Below are 22387 nucleotides of genomic sequence, written 5' to 3' on the forward strand. Positions count from 1 at the left end.
ATCATCCTGGACTACTATCTATTGCAGTGGCTAAGAGCTGGACTTTATGCATAGATAGGCCTGGGCCTATTTACTTCCTATGTAGGGGAGACTTTCTAAGCCTCAGTTTTCTCATCTATAAAATGAAAATAATAATGTCAAACTTAAAGATTTGCTATGAGGACCAAATACGATAACACTTGTAAACTGTCCTGCAGAACACATAGTTATTACTGTTAAGATATAAAACAAACACACACACAAAATTCTCAGATTCTCAAAAAGGGCAATTACATGGAATAAGTCACCAGTTATTTAGGCTTAAAAAGCCCATCTGCTCTGCATAGAAAGTATCCACTACAAATGTGCATTTGAGAATGGGCAGTACACATTCAAAGAAATTATCAGAGAATAATTTCAGAGGATAATACATTAATATAAAGTGACTTAAAATAACCAGAGCAAGGATTCTAAAGGCATAACAAAGACATGTGTGCAATTATTGAGAGATATTCAATACCATACACATATTTGTTTTATTTACACTACATAGAACATTAACTACCTGGTTAATTCATTTCTATCTCTACAGTAACTATATCAAAATAAAAGTCTCGTATAATTTGATACATTAAAATAATAGAAACTGGAGTATATATTTATTGATGTGAATAAGATAAGTAACAGTTTTGACAGATATTTGAGGAGAACAGCTATTAAATACAAAGATACTTGGACTATTTCACAAACACTTGTCTCAAAATAAAAACATCAAAGTACAATTTGCTGAGGCAGAAGTTCTTTAAATTAATGGCAGCTGACTTTGCATCATAAAGCAACACAAATGCTGTTGCCTGTTACAAATCTAACCAGACTAGTAACAAAGTTTACATGAAGCGACAATTTAAAAAATTATTATAACAAAGACTCTACTTTCAATATCTACATAAAATTTACATTTATTCAACATATATTTAAAACAGAAAGATACAAAATGTACAAATCTAAGGAATGCATGATATTTGAGGTTTATTTGTTATTTTTCTTGAAAAAATGGCATACTAATTATTTTATTTCGTTTCAACTTCATTTTTCTGTAAAAATTATAACTAAACACTGGAATTCAACCTCTAAACCTGACGACAAGGGAATGATTCCCATATATATATTTCCTGTTACTTTATGTATATTTCACTGAATATGATATTTGAAACAATTCAAGCTATTAAATTTTCTGTCTTTTTTTGGTCCTAAGATGGAACAGGCGCCTTCAGTTTGTTGTAGAAAAAAGTCCTATGGAAATGCATATATAACACTGATGGTAACTAGATGGCCATTCCCAGATTTAGAAGGAATACCTTAAAATAAAATATCCTATAATAAAAATCTATATATTATATAAGATCTATATATTACAGGCTCTTTTTATCATAAAGATCTATAATAAAAGACATAAAAAGAACCATCCCTGGCTCTGAGTTTAGGTAGGCATTTTGCCTTTCTATGCTTCATTTTCTTTACTTATATTTCCTTCCCCATCCATCTCACAAAATTGTAAGGCTTAAGCAAAATAAAGAATGGGAACATTTTTTAAAAGAAATATAAAGAATATTATTATAATAGAAAACCTGAAATCACTTAATATTAAAATGTCTAAGATAAGTCATTTCTTAATAAGAGCCTAACAGTAGAGGTTATTGAGAATTTAATTTAAACTTTAGCCATAATAGAAAGTGAAAATCACATCTTATTGCCACTTCAAGCATCATTCAAATTATTCTAATTTCATACCCTGGTACATCTATATGTCAAGATATTAACATTGAGAAAACTCTGACTTTACTATTTTATGTGATAAAACTAAGCTGCTGTATACATTTTTGTTTATTTATGAAACAATCTTTCCTTATATATTTCAAGTTTTTAATTCTATCTACTGTGAAAACACCTCTACCTAAACATATTAAATTTTATCATTCTTTATCTGCTGGTACTTGTAAAATAGTAATCTCGTACACTGTTTCAATACTCTTCTTCATAAGAACGAAACTGATTGAGCAGAAGGATGGTACAATATACAAAGTAACACTAACCAACATAAGCACAGTTGGTGGCCCAGGTTTATTTAAGAGAATCAGCATCTGTATTATGTTTTTATTCCAGTAAGTCCCTATTTATTTGCAAACACTACTCTGTTCCTCAAGCCAAATCCAAGTTCTGCAATATCTCTGGCTTGCCAAATCAATGTGGAGCATGACTAACTTTGCATAAACTACAGGCTCTTCTATCCAAAAATACGACCCCTTTTCTAATCGTTTCAAAATCTTTTGAGCACAGTTATTCCCCTCTTTAAAAATATATCTCTAGATAAGAAAACGTCAGGAGTTAGAAAGCTATCAAGTGCCATCTTTTTATTTTTTTAATTAATTAATTTATTTTTATTTATTTTTGGCTGCGTTGGGTCTTCGTTGCTGCGCGTGGGCTTCCTCTAGTTGCAGTGAGCGGGGGCTACTCTTCATTGCGGTGCGCGGGCTTTTCATTGCAGTGGCTTCTCTTGTTGCAGAGCACATGCTCTAGGCACTCAGGCTTCAGTAGTTGTGGCATGTGGGCTCAGTAATTGTGGCTCGCGGGCTCAGTAGCTGTGGCTCGCGGAATCTGGAGCGCAGGCTCAGTAGTTGTGGTGCACGGGCTTAGTTGCTCTGCGGCATGTGGAATCTTCCCGGACAAGGGCTCAAACCCGTGTCCCCTGCATTGGCAGGCGGATTCTTAACCACTGCACCACCAGGGAAGTCCTCAAGTGCCATCTTGCTAGTCATATTGCCTTTCCTTTTCTTCTTGCCCACTAGATAATGGTGTTAGCCAGAAATTCTGAGAGATTACAGAATTTTTGTTTGAAAATATACACCATTTTTGGGCTTCCCTGGTGGCGCAGTGGTTGAGAGTCCGCCTGCCGATGCAGGGGACGCGGGTTCGTGCCCCGGTCCGGGAAGATCCCACATGCCGCGGAGCGGCTGGGCCCGTGAGCCATGGCCGCTGAGCCTGCGCGTCCGGAGCCTGTGCTCCACAACGGGAGAGGCCACGACAGTGAGAGGCCCGCGTACCGCAAACAAACAAAAAAAATACACCATTTTTACTATTCTATAAAAAAATGTATTTCAAATATAAAAAAATAAGATGTAAGTAAAGCTTAGGAGTTTGGTAACTATGTTTTTAAAATAAGAAAGAAATTTTTGTTTTTAATTAGGAAGTTATCACTTACCCGGGGAATCTACTCTAGTTGCTTTCAGACATATTTTTATCTGTAGCCAAATATTTTCTTTTGTAGAAAACTGCATAATAGGTGCAAATTTATTAAGTCTGTTTTATGAGGCTATACTTGAGGCTGCCAAAGGATGAAGCTCATGGAAGAGTGCGGGCAGTACTTCCAGAACTTTCAGGGACCCAACGCACTTTAAATGTTTTAAATAGCTAGGCAGGAGCTTCTGAGAGCTGATGACTGAACAATTATGCAGTTTGGTTTAAGGACTGATAAATCTAGTGAGTAAGCTTTGAAAAAATACCATGAATTAGTTACAGGTCTTATTGACAGAAAGTCTGATCTTCACATGAATGAAGATTTAAAATTCACGTGGGCTAGAGGAATCTATCTGCAGCCTAAACCAGGGTCCACCATAAAAACCACTGTAAACCGTAAAACCCATGCCACAAGGAAAGATACACTAAGAGACAAAGAAGCAGTCAATGATAATGTTAAATGAATGCCTCATGTGGAAAGATGGTGGAAAAGAAGAAAAAAAAATACTTCACTTGCATTTAAACTAAGGAAATTTCAAATATTCATAAATTTGACTATTAGGATGAAACCAAGCATAAAACCTATGACTATATATTGCAGAGTTACAATGCCATGATCTGAATCAGGGTTCCCACACTCACTAATTGTAAGGCTTAATTCAAGTTTCTTAGATATTCTATGCCTCCATTTTTCTATTCACAAAATATGAACAGTAGACGCTACCTCATAAGACTCTGAGTATCTGATGAATTAATACACATAAAGCTCTTATAACAGTGCCTGACACATAGGAGGAGTTCAATATACACTAGTTATTATTAGTAGCAATAGTAATACTATCACCATGAACAGCATAGAAAGAACAAGAAAAAAAGAATGAGAATTCTCTTCCCCAATCCTTCTAGAAGCAGTATATGTTCAGTGTGTATGTTTAGGGGGTCAGGAGACAAGATGAGCATCGCAAATATATTCAGTATTTAAAGTATATTTATATTAAATTGAAAATGTATTTAACGTTAAATATATTCAATATTTGAGCATTACAAATATATTTTATATTTAATTATGAGAAATATATTTAACAGATGTAGTTGCTGATGGAGTATGGGTTACACAGGATTTTACAATTGTCAAAACTCATTGAACTGTACACTTAAGATCTGTGCATTTCACTCTATGTAAATTACAGCTCATTTTCTTAAGGCAAAACCAAAATGTTAATGTACCTATTATATGATTCCCTGATTTAATGACATTTTGATTAACTAAAGAAATTATAGTCCAATTGCATCAGATAAGAGTGCTTCTACTTATGACCTTTCTGATCTCATTTCTTACCAAGTGACCAGTCCGTTTTCCCTGCCCACTGATATGGTCAGAGCTCCCTGCTCTTACTTCCTTCAAATCTTAGGTTCTAGCACACGGAGTGCCTTCCTACCAACCTATATAAAAGAGCACACAACTTAATCACTCTATATTTCCTTGGCTCACTTTATTTTTCTCTTGGTACCTATTCACAACCTCCCAGCATATTAAAAAAATGTTTTTTGTAATTTGTTTATTATTTGTCCCTTTTTCTTAAATAGTAAGCTGTATGAGAACAAGGTTTCATATCTCTTACATATGCCCTCTCTCACTTCAATATATTTAAATTTTAAAACTCCAGCAGTGTTTTATGTGCAGAATTGTACTCCTCCCTCCCCGCAGAAGATTCATATGTGAAGTCTTAACCCCCAGTATTTTAGAATGTGACTTTGGGGATAGATCCTTTAAAGAGGTAATTAAGTAAAAATTAGGTCATACAAATGGGCTCTCGTCCAATACGACTGGTATCTATCTAAGAAGAGGTTATTAGGACACAGACACACATAGAGGAAAGGCCATGTGAAGACAGAGAAGGTGGTCGTCTACACACAACACAGAGAGGCTTCAGAATGAAACCAACTCTACTGACACATTGATTTTGGACTTCTAAAATCTGCGAGAAAATTAATTTCTGTTGTTTAAGTCACCCAGTCTGTCATACTTTGTTATGGCAGCCTTAGCAAACCAATACACTGGTTAAATTTAACTTTCCCCTACACCACTCCTACATGCAAACAGATGAACATGACTAGAAAGAAACCCCAAAAATATGCTGCCTGTTCTCACTTTAAATCTATGAATTCACACTGGACTTGCAGTGCCTGGCAGCCATCCTGCAATAGTTCTAGTCAAATCAATCTCCATCCCTCGGATAACATTTGCACCTTGTTTGCCTTCAGACTGCCATCTCCAAACTATTTCCTGTCAGCTCATCACTACATGTATTCATTTAGCAGAGAAGATATAAACAATCAGAAGAGAATTTTGCATACTGCCACGTGGAGTGTATCAACTTGCTGGTTCCTATTACTGCCACCCCTAAATCTGCAAGTCCAAGTGTGACAATGGAGGAACTATCCTTTTAGGAGTACAGCACCCTCCGCTCCCACACATTCACGAATTTTACTGATGCACTTTTCTCTTTTGCACCAGTTTTTCTTCTCGAATGAGTCATTTCTATCAATACAAAGATGCTATATGGAAAATCATCTTAAACCAAGTTGACCCCACCCACATTCCTCTTCAGCGATCCTTCCTGCTCTCTGCTCACCTGTAATACAAAATTCTGCAAAGAATTATGTATAATCACTGTCTACACATCCCATATCCTTATCCTCCCATTCTCTTTTAAACTCAACAGGCTTAAGCTCCTTCCACTATATGGAAAACATATTGGATACAGTCATGGCCAGGTCCAATTGTCAATTCTCAATATCTTATAAAACTCCTAGGCAGGATTTCACGTAAATTAGCCAAAATACTTTGTACTCTTTTCTGGCAACTCTTTTCTTTCACATCCCCTATTTGATCTTACAGCAAATTCTGTTGGCTCTACCTTCAGATTTAACACACTTCTCACCAATTCCACTGCTGCCATTCTAAACCAAGCCACCATCACCAACTTGACATATTGTTTCAACTTTTTTTTTAAACATCTTTATTGAGATATAATTCACATACTATTAAATTCACCCATTTGGTGTACAATGCAATGGCTTGTAGTATAGTCACAGAGTTGTGCATCCATTACCACAATCAATTTTAGAACACTTGCATTACCTTGAAAGAAAGCAACTCCCCTTTGCTATAACCCTTCAACCCTCCCATTGCCCCTAGCTCTAAGTTACCACTAATTGAGTTTCTGTCTCTATAGATTTGCCCATTCTGAACACTTCATATAAATGAAGTCATACAATATGTGGTCCTTTGTGACTGTCTTCTTCAGTTAGCATAATGTTTTCAAGACTTTATCCATGTTGTAGGATATACCAGTACTTTATTTCTTTTTCTTGACAAATAATATTTCATTGTATGGATATACCACATTTTATTTATCCATGTAGCAGTTGATCCCCATTTGTGTTGTTCCCACTTTTTGGCTATCATGAATAATTTGGTGATGAACATTCATGCACAAGTTTTTATACAGACATATGTATTTGTTTCTCAAGTATATACATAGGAGTGGGATCACTCAATTATTTTCTTAAATACACCCCCATAGAAATCTATTCTCCACACAGAAGGCGGTCTGATCATGCTAAAACTTAAGTTTGATCAGATCTCTTCTATGTTCTGATCATTATTGACAAATGGCTTTTTTGTCACATTTAAAGTAAATTCCAAATCCCTAACTTCGCTGTAACACAAACAAATCTGGACCTTGACTGCCTTTCAGATTTCATCTTCTAACTCTCTCTCCTTTACTTAATGCACTCCAGAATCTTTGTGCTTGAAGTACCCTCTAGAACGCTGTTCGCCTAAGTAATTCAATGGCACAACCCTTCACCCTTTATTCAGATCTCTGCTCAAACATCCCCAGAGTCTTCTTTTCTGGGCCAACTTATCTGAGATAATGCCCTTCCACCATCTATGCAATATACTTATGTGGTTTATTCGGAATACGTATCACTAGTACTTGTTAATTTATTTATTGCGTCCTTCCGCCCCATGGAATTATGTCTGTTATTCTCTGTGCTATCCTTAAGACACCAAAAACATTTTCTGGCACAAAATAGGTGCTTGATAAACACCTGTTAAATGAATGAATGCAAGAAGGACCGAGAAGTAAAAGGTCTGGTAAAAATGTGGGGAAAATTAAACAAACCTTGGCAATCATAATAATGAAAACTGAAAACATTAAACATTCATTTGGTTGAGCTGTGGGTGAATGGTGTTCTAAACTGAAAATAACTTGTTCACCAGCATAAAGCTGCTCTCTTGCTTCATGCCCTCTGATACCTCTGGTCCCCTCTACCCTGACTTCAACTGCTTTAAGACAAAAATATGATTAAGGGTGAAGGTGAGGCAGGTTGTCACCAGAGCAGACTGAAGTTCCTATGCACCTGTATAAATATGGTTCAGAGGTTAAGGGGGGATGGTGGGAGTAGAATTTCCACCTACAGCTCTGTTTGAGTATGGCTCTGTTTAGTACAGGCACCTAAGTCATCATCTTACCCAGTCTCAGGTTACACTGTTGCTGTTCTCTTCCAATCAGCCACCTCTGGCAACAGTACTGTGGCCCATGAAACTAAACTGGGTCGGTTTTCTGATTTCCAGACCGCCTACAGTCTGACAATGCTGTGTCTTTTGTTGCAAAGGCCACTCAATGATGGAGTAATAGGAAAGGTATTAGATTTTCCATAAACACTACCAAAGTTTTTGCTGAATGTTGGAATGACCTCCTCAGAAACTGACTGAAAAAGATATCTGACCAAACTTCTAATCAACTCCTGGTCCACCCACCTGAGCAGGACAGTGGCTTACTAAGTTTGGCCTTCCCAAAAGAAAGTTCATCTTCTCTTGGCCACCTACTGATTAATGATCAGGATGAAATGGGTGGGGAATTTTATAAAATTATTTTTGAAAATATGGATTCCACCCCGTCCATTCCTGAACATGGTGCATTTTTCTCTCCCCAACAACAACCTCAGGTCAGTCCGGTTGGCATACCTCTAACAGGCAGTGCAGCCACAAAGAGGCCTGGAGCATTAAAACTTAATTCTGACTCCACCACGTGGATTCTTGTGTTGGACTGACATGGTCCTAGACCATGAGGATAATAAGTTCTTTGTTGTGTACACTGCTAATGGAATCCAACTACAAGGGACAATGTGAGCCAACATAGGTGGTATCTGTAAGTTTTGTAAAAATGCCCTTGTCCCACTCATATTTAACCCTTCCATATGAAAGGTCTGGGTCACAGTAAAAGATGTTGTAAAAAGAGAGATGATGTTATATTTATTAGGCTAGGACACACAAAATGTCATGGCTATGGAGGGAGCTTAACAACCCTGATATCTGAGGAGAAAACAAATTGTATCCGAAGAGGTGGAGGGAAGTGGTGGGTGAGGGGCGGTCAATTCATACTCTCTTTGTCTCCCCAACATTAGAGCCTGGCAATATAATCACATGGCCTGCCCGAGTGAAGCAGCTTCCGCAGCTGGCAGTCTGAACTACTATCTCTTTGTCACCTCATCCCTATGCTATAAAACCGAAACACTCATGTGGGCATGACCAGACCTGAACTACTAGCCTGCTGTGCCTGATGCCCTCAATGGCAGCTACCAAAAAAGAGACCCTTTCTCTGCTTCCCCCGATGTCTGAGCAGCTTTGGGTTATGCTCTATATGGCCATCCAGGCTATAAATAAGTCTTCAGTGACATGGCACATGCTTAACCGTATCAATATAATGGTAATCCAAATCAAGTTTACCAGCAAATATTGAACTAGAGTGACCCGTGTCCCTTTGGACTTTATGTTTGGATCTGGGGCAGAATGGCCTAGGGACTGTCTTGCCACTGGGGACTGAGGTACTTGATTGCCTACTGTAATGACAACCAAGGATCAGCAAATCGGGCTAAATTCTCTTGCACTAGTCCCCTGGATAATAAGGTGGCCTTAGGCTACATCTGGGCTGCATAAAATAAGACCTACTGATACCCTCTGAGACTTCTTTACAGAGATTGAGTCCAGGACCCTGGGAGACATGATTGAAGTCAAAACTGCAGGTTTGCCTAATCCTGCTGTTTTAAGTTTTGCTCATAATAACCTTAAGTAAATACAGTATGAGAAAAATTGAATGGAATCGTTCCCAGCCTCTATCAGATTAATCAAGATGTTCAATGGAATGGCAGGCTCCTGTGAAAATTCACCAGAAGCCAAAATGATGGAGGACCCAAAGGTAGCTATTGTTGGGAGACCCTCCTCCTTAGGGTCTCTCACACTCCTACACTTCTCGCTGTGTGTGCCTATATGCAGGGCCCCAAACACTCTTCACACAGGCCGTTTCTCAGGGCTGTGTTTACAGTGATCAACTTAAAGAATGAGGTGAGGTCTTTCTCTGGGACAAAGAGCAACCTTTTACTGCTTTCTATAAAATGGTGGATTCCCTATGGCTATTGTTCTTTTGCTGAAATGCAGCCTATCGTGTGTGCAGACATCCACTGGTGCAGTCCACACTACCTCTGTGGGATCTGGGAGGCAAGGGGAGCTGACACAAACATGTTGAAACTTAAGCTACTTGCTGTGCCGTGACTAAAAACGTCCTTTGCCCTGACACAGGAGTCTATTCTGCCAACGTCCATGAAACAGTAACAATCTAACTTATTAGTGTTTAATTAAGTACAATCAAATTCCAGACCCTTCATAGACCTGAAATCATCACACACAGAAAAATCAAGAAGTGTGTATATGTGTTGCGTGGATTTTCATACATATAGAAATTTTTCTAAAAGGATACACCCGCTAAACTTGATAATCTCTAGGAGGAGAATTGATTTATAGTCTTCTGTAGTTCTGAATTTTTAATAAAAGCATGTATTATTTCCAGAATAAAACTACTACTTTAATTATAAAAAGTAATGTATGCCTTTCATTTATCCTACAGACAAAACTGAGTATCTACACAGATGCCAACATCTATGCCAGGCACTAAAGATAAAACAGATGAAAAGATGCAATCTCTGCCTTCCTGTTTAGGATCCAGTAGGGGAGATAGACAAGAGCATCAGAGTAGGGATAAGAAAAGAGGTAAGCGAAACATTTGGAGTGATTCCAAGATGTGGAACTCTTTTCAACAGATAGTTATAATGTGTAATTATTAATGTTAAGAGAATATAGCAACAGAATAATTGGGCATAGAGAGAGTGAAAGAAAGCTGAAGCTTTATAGAGAATGTGAATATGGCAGACATCATTTTTCAAGGCAGTTTTTTACACCCTGGTCTTTTCAGTCACGCTTGGGTATAGCGATATCCATTCTATGAAGATACTGTGAATGTCAAAGCCTAAAATATATGTTAATGAGACTCTACAAGCAATAGATTCTCATTAAAACATAATGAAATTAAGTCTTCATTAAAAAAAAGCTTGTAAAAAGCAATACATGACCCTCAAAAAATAATGAAATTAAATGCTGTAAAAACTGTATCAACCTAAAAACTGCTCATCTTTTATTTGTTTAAGGTATTTAATAACTGCTCAGTATTCATTTTATAACATGACATACCAGTGGTTTAAGCTTGTTCATTAATAGTTGCCAAGAGAGGCAAACAGAAATCCAAAGTGTTCAACTGGATATAAAACCCAGAGATTTAAGACAACACTAGAGCATTTAGACAGTTCCCAGTAGACTTTCACCAGCAAGCTGGCCATCTTCTGCCATAAATCACATGATTAAAAAGAAAATAATGAGTCCACTGAGACATTAAACCATTAGAAAATCTTAACCTCAGTTTCCTACTTCCTAGCTGGCCTTAAGGATTTTGAATTCTTCATGACAAAAGATGTAAGGAATGAATTACAAGTGTTCCTTCATTGAAATAGTCAGGGTAATGTGGCTATTTCTAGTCTAGATATTCTTTTCAAAACAGGGGTGTTTATTTGTAGAAAATAATGAATAATATTAAAATAGCTTGTAAAATTATATCACAGCCACTCTGTTTCAACAAGCAATTAGTGCGAGATAAAAAGAGAATGAAGTATCATCAAACAAAAGCCCAGAACTCTAGGGCACGAAAGGATCCCAGCAGCACAAAGGAAAGGATGCTGAAGGGACTTGGTTACAGAAAACTCCAAAAGTTAAATAGACTAAATAAAGCTGCTTTCTGATATTCTATCCTAAAATTACACAAATGTAAATAAAATTTTAGTTGTCGGCTTGAATATTTTAATTTAGTAAAATTTTTACCATAATTGATACGAGAGAAATGCACACCTTTCTTAAAAGTAATTTTAAAATTATTAACAAGTAAAATATTCAGCTTCTTCCACTCAAAAGAAGCAAAAATCAAAACCACAAAACACTTTATTAAAGCCACTATATCCTTACTTATTAGTCTGATTTGCAGCTTCAGTTTTCTCGGGGTTTTTTCTGCAACCTTCCTGGTGAAGTTATTAACCATAAATTAAGTGCCATAAAAGACAGTCAATTAGAGGAAAGAAGTCAATAAAGAGCTAAAAATCAGGATATTGAATAATTAGCCCCCAATTAATGAAAAGTTAAGTGAAATTATTATATCCCCCAAGAATTAACATTCGTATTCTTATTAACAGAGCAACATTGTTATAGAAAATTGCTAAAAACTGTAACTTGTTAATCAATATAAAGCAATCTAATATAACGAAGTATGTAATCCAATAATAGAAAACACAGAAATATTATAAAGTAAGGATATTTGCCAAAAATACCTGAGAAAGAGAAAAATGTGCCTCTTTACAAAATTTAAAAATTGAGCAGAGATTACCATGATATATAAGCACATGAAAAGCAAGCAGAAAACAAGGCTACATTTACCCTGTCATCTGGGGAAACTATTAATTCATTTAATTAGGGATTATGCCAATTAAAAAACTGTAAATTAAATACTGTTTTTCAGAAAATTATATTTTCTCGAAGATGGGATAAAATGGGTCCTTACAGGTAGAAATGTAAATTGGTAAAAACTTTTTTGGGGAGAAATGTGGTTTATTAAAAATAAAAATGATTTTTGACCTGCTTTCTTAAAAATAATCCTAAATTTCTCCACTGCAAAACTCTCTTGTTAAAACCCCATACTAAAGAAAAGGCTTCATGGACAATGCTATGACAGCATTATTTATAAAAAGAGTACATAGGTATACAGTTATGATAAATTATAACAAATAGAGAGACCCAAAGGATTGTCAAAAATTATTCACAGGGCTTCCCTGGTGGCGCAGTGGTTGAGAGTTCGCCGGCCGATGCAGGCGACACGGGTTCGTGCCCCGGTCTGGGAAGATCCCACATGCCGCGGAGCGGCTGGGCCTGTGAGCCATGGCCGCTGAGCCTGCGCGTCCAGAGCCTGTGCTCCGCAACGGGAGAGGCCACAACAGTGAGAGGCCCGCGTACCGCAAAAAAAAAAAAAAAGTTATTCACGAAACTGAATAAATAAGAAAGAAAAGGAAGGCAGAAACTCCCATTAAAAATAAAGCTTGATTTAAGTATTCTGTTTCAGAATTTCTCTCTTCTACTGCTCTCCAATATTAGAGAATCTATGTGACTTTGGAAAGATAAAATTTCACCCTACATGTCATATTCTATTAACCTCCACATTCCTTTTAAAAAAAAGTGGCTAACTTTCCAAACCTGGAGTTTCACCCAAGATTCAGGAGCTATTTTTTTTCTGTTTGCATTTGTGACCTTTCTTCCAAATAAATACCCTCTTAAAACCATCAGGACCAATATTTAAAAGCAATTACTGAAACTGGGGAAGACTAAGGACTTGTAATCACTCTCACTGTTGCAGCCTGCATTTCATCAAATCCAACTACATTTTTACGAAAGAAACAACACGAATGGATTTTGTATTTCACTTATGTAAGGAAACTGTAAAATACTGAAGACATACCTATTCAGACCCCAAAATGTTCTTCCCTTATAAATGATTTAGGTTAAAATGGCATGTTAATTGAAATACCTGAGAACTACAGTGATTGCTGCTCTAGAAAAACAGTCTCCTATCAATAGTAGACTGTTGTTTGAGAAAATCTTTACTGAGATAATGGCAAAAATGATTAGATTGAAAAATCAAATTTCCATGAACAAGAAAACCTCCCTGATAAAAGCAAGGCACCCCAGTATTTGTTTTTATTCAGAGTCCAAAAAAAAAAAAAAGCCAGATGTAGTATACAGCTAATATAATCTATCCTACAGTCTGTTTTTAAACAACCAATCTAAAAATACTGTCTTAAGTGACCTTAGTTATCATTTTAATGCAATAATTAAATCACATTACATCTCTGGGATACAAAATAATGTATGTCGATTTATCATTTTGGGCCTGTTGTTGCCAATTAAATCAACTTCTGGAAACAATTCTTCTTTCAGTATTATTCACCAGAAATTAGCAATGGGGAGTATGGTGGGGGGCTAGGGAGTAGTAAAGGGAAGGAGAGAAGTCATTATCACCCTACTCAAACTTGTCTCAATTGTTAGATTCCTTTCTAGAAATTGTATTTTTATAGATTATATCATAGCAGTGAGAAACAATGTTATTAATAGGCAGTTTTTCTTATTACAGCTTATTTTTGAGTCAAGGTCAAAATTTTAGAGTCAAATTCTAAAAGCAAACAACTCATAAATTTTCTGCAAAGGTTTTACAGTTTCATAGCTTAAACAGCGAAGTATAAAGCTTCAAGATCAATAACACCTGTTAGTACAAGGAAAAGCTCCACTATTTATGTGGCTGAATGTTTATATTTTCTTTTGCTTTTGATAGGCAGAATAAATAATTCCAACCAGTGATTGACCTCCGAACAAATCAGTAGGTGTGCTCCACATCAAAATCTCTTATCGAACTTCCCTGGTGGTGCAGTGGTTGAGAGTCCGCCTGCCAAAGCAGGGGACACGGGTTTGTGCCCTGGTCCAGGAAGATCCCACATGCCGCGGAGCGGCTGGGCCTGTAAGCCATGGCCGCTGAGTTCGGAGCCTGTACTCCACAACGGGAGAGGCCACAACAGTGAGAAGCCCTCATACCGCCAAAAAAAAAAAAAAAAAATCTCTTATCTATTAATTTCTGTGATATGAAACAGTGTTCAAACTGAGAAAGAAAATGCTGGTATGTTTCTTCTCTTGCAAAAAACCATAATCAATATAAAAATTATCAGATTTCCCACATCCATTCAACTCCATCCCAGCAGAACAGCAATCAACATTTTATTTTTCTTTTTGCTTCACATTTCTGGCAGATAGGTACAAAGGCAGCCATCTGAATCAATGAAACCTATTAACTGCTGCATGGGATTTTTTTCTTTATACCAATTTTAATTCCTGGTTATTCACACTCTCTCATTGTATTAAATTACATTTCTCTTTGATCAGATTTAATCATGTTACTCTTCATCATATTTCATATATTCCTTTTTTATTCATCTCATTTCCTCGCCATATTCTCCTCTTTTTCCAGTTATAAAAGTCACCGAACCAGGATTTTTCATTTCAATTTATAATTGGCTTTGCAGGATATATTTGTCAGTTGTTTTTTCCACATGTCAATTATTTTTCCCATTCTTTTCCAGCTTTCTGGTATTTTCTTCCTCTTCTATGAAGAAAACACCATATCTCTTGACCATCCCAATATTTCTCCATAATCTCCACTTGCCATTATACAGAAGCTCCTTTTCTCTTACCCAGTGCCTGAACGCATATTCTAAGTTCTTTCTTTATTCCAACCAAAACCAAAATGACAATTGATGATCTCCCTAAGAAAGACTGTACTTGTAGTCATGTGCCACTACTGTGACACTGAAAAGGCTAAATAATAGCAAAAATACCAGAACAATGAACATTTGTATGAAAGAGCCAGAAACACACAAAGTGTTGTTTCTAAAAATTCAGCCATATGTAGTATGGTTAGGGGTATTAGGCAGACTTTGATTCAAGTCCTATCTCTGCCATCCTTTAATTTGGAGATATTGGAGAGGTTAATTTGCCCAGCTAAGTCCAGTTGTTCCCAGATTTATAAAATAGCAATAAGAGCTCTCCCTACTTAAAAGGTCATGGGAAAGAGTATGCACATAAAATGAGAATCAGAGGCATCTGCACATAGTAACTAATCAGTACATTTTAGCCATTGCTACTATTGCGATCAATATTATGATGAGCAAAAAATTTTGTTAATACAACTCAGAAAGAGAAAAGCATTTAAGATTCCTTCAAATATAAGCTATTTATTTCATTTATTTGGCAAATTTAAGTACCTAAAGTCTCTCAACCCTATGCTAGATGCTTGGGACATCTTTCCTCTCAGAGCTTTTAATACAGTATTTCCAGATAAAATCAAAGACCTGCTAAGAGCAGGTCCATTGTTAAGAGTACCCATTTTATTATTTTTACTTTGTTCTTTATGCATTCCATCACTTTATATATCTTAATTAAGTTTATTATAGAAAAAGTTAGGGGTATTCATAAATTTGCTGGTAGACTTTGACGATTTTGAGGCAGCTATGAGACATAAAGTAGGACTTCCCAGAAGGCAGGTGAGTATAGGAGTTGAATTTTAGGACAGATAAAGATGAGGGAGTTAGCAAACCAATGTTAATTAAAGGCATGAAAATTTCCACAAAGAGTCCTATAGAGTGCACTTTAAAAGAAAGTTAAGCCCACAAGTGAAATTGGGCGAGGTCTATCAAGGGAAGAGAAAATCATGAGAGTGTAGTGTTAAAGATTCCAATAGAAGGAATATTGTAAAACAGAGGGCATGATTAATGGTACAAAATCATGCTAAGAGATCAAAGAAGTATAGTCTATATGTAGTCCCAGGACTAACTTCAGTGGTGTAAGAGAAAACAGTTTCAGACAAGCAGGGAAAGCAAGCCTCCGTGTGTTGAGGTGTGAATGGAGGATGAGGATTTGGGACAGAGAATGGAAACAATTCTTGGAAATGTTTAATTGTGAGTAGAGATAAGAGTTACTGTATAGCTGAAGGTGGACTTGGAATGAAGGGAGGATTTGTGCAGAGATGCTTATTTGTTTTTAAGCAGAAAGATACTTTGACATGTTTAATGCCAATGCGAAGGAAATCAGGAGAGAGGGAGAAGATTGAAGATACAGAAGAGGAAGAAAATATTCATTTGAGTTATAGGGCTCTTAGGACACATACAGGTATAAGGTCCAGAGCATGCATGATGGCACTGGCTCACGGAGGAAGACACGTCAGAAGGGAAGAATGAAAGGATTTATGGATAGAAGTAAATTAGCAGGAACCCTGAAGTTCACAGATGCTATTTTCTCTGTATGGCATCTTTTAAGAAGGAGAAAAGGAGAGTAGTGGGGAGTTAGAGCACAGGACAGTAGAAAATGTTTTATACCAAATTATGGAGAATGGAAGATATATCTCTCTAGAAAAATACATAGAAGTTGCATCTCAGAGTAGAGGGCTCAGCTGAAGTTGTCAGCCCAGATTCTCACCCTGTTTGCCTGGGGTATATCACCTCTGATGCCGGCCCAGAGGAACTCAGGCATGCCTCCCTCGCTATTCCTTTATGCCTTCCATGAAAGGGGTTAACTCCAGGCAGTAGGTATTTTATTTTATACTTTTCATTTTTTTTAACAAAGTATATCAATTTAAAAATCAGACTAAGTATGACTAAAGCAAACAGAATACTGTATGATTCAAATCTCAATGAACTCTTAGTTAACATGATTTGGATGGACTGAAAATGACTTGTAACACCCTGCTTTCCTAAAAATTAATGATGATGCATCTTGCCAAACCTTTGCACTCACACCTACAGACACAGCAAAGGAGGAAAGCACAGTGAAGTAAGTAGAAACCCAAAGAATTTTGCTCTAAGCTAGCTGCATGTTACTGGGGCGGGGTGGGGGAACTGTGGTCGTGACTAACATGGATAAATGCCCAAGTGACTCTATTTCTCTCTCTCTCTCTCTCCCTCCTCCCTCCCTCTTTTTCACCTGGACCCTACTGTTTCCAAGATACCTTCTAGTTTGACTCTCTGCTGCTCAATTGGGTGTCTCTGATACTGACTGAGGTTGCCTGGCAACATGACCGATGGAACACTCACCAGCCTGTGTGGTGGCTCTATTTTTTGGTTCGCAGGTGGGAGATTTGGATAGAATTTCATAAGGTTTCCACATTGCAATTCTGTTTCATTCCTGTGAATGTGTAAGGAAGTTTATTGCTTACAATATTATTACTATAGTTCATTGCATTATTCATCATTGTTTAGAGGTTTTTATTTTTTGAAACTATTATTAATACTTCCAAAATTTTTAAAGAGGTTGGATTGCCCTTCAAAAGACTTCCTACCTTTTCATACACTCATTATCATAAAGCCAAAATTTTAAAGAATATTAAAAACCAAAAGGTTATTGATGGGGAAGAGATATAAGGGGAACTTCTTGGGGATTGGAAATGTTCTGTGTCTTGATCTGGGTAGTAGTAACACAAGTACATAACTATGTAAAAATTCATCAATCTGTATACTTAATATTAGTGCACTTTACACACTTTCATATACATATGGCATACTTCTAGAGTTTTAAAAGGTGCTGACAAGATGAATAAACACACATACACATATAGAAACAGAAGCTATATAAGCTTCGTATAAGTTTTAAAACAAAAATAATCTCTAGGCTTTTATCACAGAACATAACATCTTCTTAAAGACCAGACACTGTTGTTGCATTTAATCAGTTTAACAACAGAGACATTTTGCCATATGGCAACCATGCTTTTACTAATAACTTGCTATTTATAGAGAAGGAGACTTAACTGTCACTTCGACTGGACAAATTGAGGAGAGTAGACAGCCCTAAAAGCCACACACTGCAGATGATTTGCTTTTTGTTTCAGCCTCACTGGATAGCAAGCTGAATGCCTTAGATGGAGAGAAAGATCACATCTAGAAATTCACCTCAAGGAGAGACTTCATACACAAGTCATACACACGCCTTGCTGGTCTGGTCTCTCTGGGGTGAACTAGATGTACCACTTCCTACAACATAACATGGACAGAAAAATACATTGGCAAAATCTAACACAAACTTTAAAACAGTGGTCCTTAGTAGCTTTATTTTGCTGTATTTTATTTATAAAATTTTATCTTACAATCTCCATACCAAAGAGTGAGGGTATTTTCTGTACTTTACCCATTGGACCTGCTAAAGAGCTTAGCACTAAAGTTGCACAGCTTTCAAAAGTACTTTTATGTTGTTCTTTATGCTCATCATGGCTTTAATAAATACTGCCCAATTTATAAATGAGTAATCTAAGGTTCAGAGAATTTAAGTGACTTGCCCCAAATGACACACTTATCTAAGCCAGCATCTTCCTAACCAGAATTTGAAGCCAGTTTTCCAACATACACCATGTTGTTTAACGAACACCTATTGTTTCTTTCAGAACTGGCAAAACCTCCCCACCAAGCCAGTTCCTGTAAAAATTCAACTTTAGTTTGACTAAATATGTCTTTATCACTTATTTCCTGGTCTTTAGGATATTTCTTTTGACAAGAAGATCTGTCTGGGGCAAATAAAAATGCATAGAATTGTGGTGCTTTAAAGCTGTGGAATAGGTAGTGGAGGTCCACTCATATACCTAATTCGTTGTCAGCTGACAAAACTGAGGTCCAGCGAGTTCTGATGACTTTCACAAGTTTCATAACTTTTAGCGGTAGAATTCAAACTAGAACTCCTCTTATCTGTTTCTCGGTTTGACATTACATACATATTACTATCATAAACCTAAATTTTGAGCAATATTTCAGTATAGCTCAAAGAATATAATTGATCTATTTAAAGGGTAGAAATTGAGACTCTCCATCCCAGCTAAAAGGTAAAGCTTTACACAAGAGAAACAATGCAAATTGCCTTTCTTCGCTCTCAATCAGTATTAGTCATGAATAGACTCTGTCCTCCCTTAAACAACTGAATTTATGTTAACATAACGTGGGTAAAATAAAACATACCACTTATTGATCCTCTCCTATGTGATAGACCCTTTGCATGTATTATCATATTCAATATTCACAAAAATGTTTCAAGTAGTTGCTATCATGCTCTCTTACAGCTGAGCAAGTAGGACCAGTTAGGATAAAGACCTTGCTCAAGGTCACATAGCTAGTAATTTGCAAATCTGAGATCAGAACCCAGTTCTGTTTGATGATAGAACCTGTGTATTTTAATCCACACCGTCCTGCCTCAGAAATCTGATTACTTAAATGTAGTCCCCATCCTCTAATTGTGTCTAAGACTGCTAAGCGTCTACCAATACTAATCTTCCCCTTCCTTACTAGGGAGTCGTGTGTGCAGCTAAAACACTACGTAATAGCTTTGTTTGCAGCAAAGAGTAATGATGGTCAGGCAGAAAATACTGGGTAAAGTTTCCAGGGAATATTTTTGAGCGGGGCTAAACCAGCTGGTAGCATGCCCTTTTGCCACTGCATTTTTTTTTTTGCGGTACACGGGCCTCTCACTGCCGCGGCCTCTCCCGTCGCGGAGCACAGGCTCCGGACGCGCAGGCTCAGCGGCCATGGCCAACGGGCCCAGCCACTCCGCGGCACGCGGTATCCTCCCGGACCGGGGCACGAACCCGCGTCCCCTGAACCGGCAGGCAGACTCCCAACCACTGCGCCACCAGGGAAGCCCTGCATTTTTTTTTTAACATCTTTATTGGAGTATAATTTCTTTACAATGGTGTGTTAGTTTCTGCTTTGTAACAAAGTGAATCAGCTATACATATACGTATATCCCCATATCTCCTCCCTCTTGTGTCTTATTTTTTCATTCTTGCTGCATAGAACCCAGATATGATGGCTGGGATCCAGGAGTCAGCTTAGCCATTGGAAAACCCTTGAGGATGAAGTCATACTGCTAAAATGTTGGAACAGAACTAGATAAAGAAACTTGATTCCCTAATGACCAAAGTACCACAATTCCAGCCCTACATGCCAATGACCAGACTCCTTTATGCAGGAGAAAACTTGAATTCTACCTTGTTTAAACGAACGAAATTTTGTTATACATAACCCACTGAGCCTCCATTGCTCACAAAACTGTGATAGCAACAAATTCACTTTGTGTGGAAAGACTACTAAAAATAGTATTGACTCAAGAGTTCTGGCTCTGGTTAGTACAGACTAGGTAATGTATAGAGAAAAAAAAAACTCATCTTGCTTTGGAAAACTTGAAAAGCTGGGTTAAAATATATATAGATGAAAAAAATTTTTCAGTTTTTCTACCACTTAGAAGGCGAAAAGCCACAACAGAATATCACTCTTATTCTAACAATGAGTAAGGGCCAGATAATCTATAATGTAATAACTTTTCTTGAGCTCATCTGAGAGCTGGGGTCACAAGGCCAAGAGATTAACTAAATTTCAAAGGGTAACAGCCATTCTGAGGAGAGGCAGGACACAGGAACGATTTCACCTTTAGCAGAACATGAGAGGCATGGGTGCTCATTTTGAAAGTGGGTAAGAAGAAAACAGCTAAGATGGTAACAAATACTCAAAGGCCAGAATGGGCTGGCAGAATAGTATAGACACCCTGGGATCTCCCAGACACAAAGGCATACACACTCGTTCATAATCTCTTTTTTTTTTAGGCATCTCCTGGCAGCTCAGCAGCAAGATTAAGGTCAGGGCAGAAAGCCAGAGAGAGAGCACTTTGGTGACACAAAGGCACAAAACCCTTTCTGCTTCCCCACACCCTTCTCTAATAAAAAGCAAACTTTAGCCTTTTAGGACAGAAAACCCTCATACCCCCAAGGGCCCTGGAAAAGATGCACAGTCTCTGGGAAAGAGGTAGAAGCAAAAGTCATCAGACCCTGCTGGAGGAGCCGGTAACTCTCTTGAGCCCAGAATCTCATCCTAACACATTGCAGAGATCTGTTCCCACTGGGGGAAGAGCAGGACACTTTCTCTCACCAAATATAACCCCAGAATCAAGGAAGAATGTGAGCATGATGAGAGGAATGGGTAGGAATACTGAAAAAGCCACACAACTAAGGCCCAGGTGCACAGGACATTGTAAGATTAAGACTGGAGCAAAGTAACCCAGAACTTTTCCACTCTCACCAGGAGCACAGCACCAAGTAACCAGCAGTCTACCCTGGGGAGGTACAAGATGTAACATGAGGCTTCCTGCATTTGGCAAGCGTAGGAGGGTAGAGAACAAATGCCGAGAAAAATCCTCTGGCCCTCTAGGACCCACACTAAGCACAAGGAAGCAGCAGCACTGTTGCTGGAACTGGAAGTCTTTAAAAAAACACCCATCGGTATAAACTGTTAGATGAACAAAGAAAAAAAGAAAAATCATTCGATAATCTCAATAGATACAGAGGAAGCATTTGATGAAATGTAAAACCCAGTTATGATTCAAAATCCCAACAAAATCAGAATAAAAATAAATTTCTCAATCTAATGTATGATATTTACAAAATACATCACAATAAACATCATGCTTAATAGCAAAATGGTGACAGTATTCCCTTTGATTTGGAAATAATAACAGAATTTCCACTCTTCTTCCCACTGTCATTCAGCCTTGTTCTGAACATTCTAGCTAATTCAATAAGATATGAAAAAAAAGTAAAAGTATAAAATTTAAAAACTATTAAATAATATTATCTTTGATCACTGACAACATAGGTCTTTATGTAGAAAATCCAAAATAATCCACTCAAAAACTATTAAAATTAATAAGTGAGTGTACAACCTGCTGTATGTAAGGTCAATATAAAAATTACATTTCTTTATATGAGGAACAGAAAATAAAGTTTTTAAAAATATATAATACATAATAATATTAAGCTGTGTAAAACTGCTAGGAACAAATTAACCACAATGAATAAGACCTCTATGCAGAAAGCCAGAAAATATAATTGAGAGAAATTAAAAAGACCTAAATATATAAAGTATGTACTTTGTATATGTTCATAGATTAAAGGAGTCAACATTGTAATTATGCCAATTCTTTAAGAATTTATTTAGCAATAGACTGAATGTAATCCCAACTAAAATCCTAATTTTTTTGTCAAATTTGACA

General features: G+C 37.1%; 1 protein-coding gene across 5 annotated transcripts in view; it reads right to left on the reverse strand.

Moving 5' to 3' along the window:
• The window catches only part of GALNT13 (polypeptide N-acetylgalactosaminyltransferase 13), a 560834-nt gene that overhangs the window by 493729 nt on the left and 44718 nt on the right, over nucleotides 1-22387 (reverse strand). The gene's annotated exons all lie outside the window — the stretch shown is intronic.

Source organism: Globicephala melas, chromosome 7 (genome assembly GCF_963455315.2).
Source record: "Globicephala melas chromosome 7, mGloMel1.2, whole genome shotgun sequence".
NCBI classification, from domain to species: domain Eukaryota; kingdom Metazoa; phylum Chordata; class Mammalia; order Artiodactyla; family Delphinidae; genus Globicephala; species Globicephala melas.